This window comes from Sesamum indicum, linkage group LG16 (assembly GCF_000512975.1).
Source record: "Sesamum indicum cultivar Zhongzhi No. 13 linkage group LG16, S_indicum_v1.0, whole genome shotgun sequence".
Taxonomy (NCBI): Eukaryota; Viridiplantae; Streptophyta; class Magnoliopsida; order Lamiales; family Pedaliaceae; genus Sesamum; species Sesamum indicum.
Window position 1 is genome coordinate 1529805 of NC_026160.1, and position 3672 is coordinate 1533476.

The following is a 3672-nucleotide window of genomic DNA, read 5'->3' on the forward strand; positions in this document are numbered from 1 at the left end:
TACTTTGTTCTGATGGTACTGATGAGACCCATGATCATCTTTTTTTTCGCTACACTTATTCGCAAGGCTGCTTGAGGGTATTCGACGCACAGTTCGCTTCGATTGGCCAAACCGAGCTTGGGCTACTGGCGTCTTATGGGCTGCTCGCAAATGGAGAGGTAAAACACTATGTTTCTACGGCCTACCGTGCTCTTTTAGCCTCGTGTGTGTACCATATCTAGCGTGAGCGCAACATTAGGCGATTTGATGGAGTACATAGATACACGCACAGTGGGTGCGCTGATCGTTCAAGATGTGCAGCAGAGGATTCTTAATTTAGAATTACTTACTGCTATTAGCACTTGTGCGCTTTACCACTTATGGAGGATTCCTTGGCCTATTGAGAAAACCACTTAGATTAAGCAAGTTGTATTGTATCATTGTACCTTTTTTAGTTAATGAAAATTACATTTATCGAAAAAAATTATTATAATAATTTATATTATATAAAAAGAAAAGACTTTCCGCATGCACAAACGGCGATTAATGACACCGCTGTACCAATTTTTTTGTGAAATCAAGAATGCCTTCAACCATGAAATAACTAACTTATTTAACTTTTCAAATTTTACATTAATTGATAATTTATTTTTTTTTCTTTCTTTCTTCTTTTTTTATTTTTAATACAATGTATGAACTTATATATTTTATTTTTATTTATAATATTATTTCTAAATATATATTAAAGTATGTAATAAAATTTATTCATTATATGCACACAAAAACAAAGCACCACAATAACTAGTAATTAAAAAAAACACTAAATTGATCACCCAAACACGCAACACCGCAATGAGAAGCACACAACGCACTCTAAAAATACAGAATGTCCGAATCCAATGGGAGGCTCGCTATCCACACAAAGCACGAGAATAATCTAGATCAATTTTATTCAACGAAAAATCACTATAGCGGATGAACGTCGCTATAAGTGCTCAAAACAACCAAAATGACCATATTTCACACATTCACAGATGCAAACGACATCGTTTTATTAAGATGCGATCAAAAAAAGAAAATTAACACTATAACAATCGACCTCGATATTCATAACCAACAGTACTTTGGTACATCTATCTTTACACTCTTTATTGGTAAAGTAGGAAAGTACTAAAAATAATATTTTTGTAAGCCAGCCTTGTCCATATCTCTATGCTAAATAAAATCAAATTAATATAATAAGTTTGAGATAGGGAGAGTAATTATGATGGCCCTAGCAAAGATACAAAACAAATGTTGGCGTGCACGAAGGTTGTTAACATATCTATTGGTATTCCAACCAGCTTTGAACAACCATTTAATTATATATCCAACTTTCCTATTACAATATTTTGTTTCGACAAATTGCAGCAAAAAAAGCTTTGTCAATGATTGCTGTTTGTCCTGTCCGATCGAAGTATATAAATCATTACATAATCACATTTTATTTGACAAGCGAATAAAAACACGTGCCCAAGATGTAATTATCGGGTTTTTCTAATGGGATAATACAAATTGGGTTAATTTGACTAAAGTCAACTTATGCTTCTTGGTGGCTATAACCACTGATGAAATTGACCAAACTAGCCGTTTTTGGCTGTTTAATAATTTTAGAATAAGTATTATATGTGGTCTTTTAAGTTTTTATTTAAAATTATTTTAGTCCTTCAAGTTTATTTTTTGATTTTAGCATTTTTAAATTTTAGTTTCTGTATGATCAGTTTGGTCTCTCTGGTCATTTTTCGGCGAAAATATGCCCGAATTTTAACTTTTTGAAGGGTAAAATGATCAATTATTTTCACTTTCGTCCCTTAATTTATAAAATATCAAATTAGTCCTTTTTTTAGCCAAAAAATTATTCTTTTAAAATTTTTCATATGATCAATATGATGTTATTATCTTGCATGAATAATAAAAAATTTGAACTCTTGTGAACATAATAATTACATACTGGTTAATATATAATAAATTAGTCTATTGGTTTTTTTCATTTTCAGGAGTTACAAAAAAAAAATGAATAGATTTTATAAAACTTATTTAATTTGAAAATATAATAAAAAAAATTTAAATCGATAATTTTTAATAACAATATTTATCAATTAACAGCTAGGGCTTTGAATAAAAAGTTGATGAAATATACTTTTAACTAGATTATTTGGCGTGGACTTCGTATATATACATACACATATATATATATAATTCATTTTGATAAGAGAGGCTTTTATAGAATTTTCTATAAAATGGAACTACATATTTAGAAAAAATATTTTAAAAATATATAATAATAAAAAAGTATATTCCGACCTTTTTATTGTCAAAATTTAATTTTTTATATTTATCTTAAAAAATACTGATTTAAATTTTTCTTATTATATTTTCAGATTATATACATTTTATAAAATTTATTTATAATTTTGATTTTTTTTAACTACTAAAATTGAAAACAAAAAAACAAAAAAAGTGTGACTGCTTATTTTAATTTAAGCAATACTATTACATTGTTCATAAAACTGCAAAGTTATCATTATTCACATAAGATGATTCAGCATATAGAATATAATAAAAAATTGTTTTTCCACTTAAAAAGTGACTAATTTAATAATTTTATAAACTTAAAGAACTAAAAAAAGAAAATTAAATGTAAATCGACAATTTTATACCATCCAAGAAATCAAAATCTAGTCATATTTTCACTAAAAAAAAATAGCCAAATAGACCAAATTGAAAATGTTGAAAATTTTTCTTCTTTCATGTTGTCCTTTTAATCAAAATTTTTAATTTGAATAAAATTAAATTAATTACATGACAAATATATTATTCTTAATATATGATTAATTAATTTACAGTTTTATTAAGACTGATTAAGCACATGACTTGTTCAATAAAATTTACAATGTTTCTAGTCGACTAATAGGATTGATTAATTTGATCTGTATAAAAAAAAGACTTTCTGTTTAATTAATTAATTAACCAAATATATAATTCCCTTTCCCCTTTAATTAGTCTAATAATTAGAATAGATATTATTTAAGCTCAAGCCGTACATATTAATTTATCCTTTATACAATTTAGACATTTAAATGAGTTAATCGTTTAATATAGTATCAAACTCAAATCGATCTAACAAGAGCTACGATAAGAACAGACACGAATGTAACACTTACCAATTTTATATATTGGTACAAGCAATATGTGCTCCTTGTTCAGTAACAACAAATAACACTAGGTACACAAATTTTGATCAACACCATCAAATTTTATTGGTATTGGTTATATATACAATTGGTCACTTTCTTTTAATTATACATCAATCACATGTTAAATATATTACACTTATTACATAATTGATTCAGCTATAATAAATCGGGTCTGGATTAGAATTTCCATAAGTATATATTGGTATAACAAACACAACCAATTTACGACCAAAATGTGTAGATTCATGTATATTATAAACAAGGAAAGCCCCCTTGGTTGTGTTCATGCTCAAAATATTGCTCAAACAAGGAAAGCTTCCCATGGTTGTGTTCATGCTCAAACACAACCATATTACAACCAAATTTATTCTATGGGATATATTCCATACCAAATTATTACATAGCAAAACATAAGTACTCCAACCTCCCATTAGCTTGTCTTCATGCTCAACTCAAA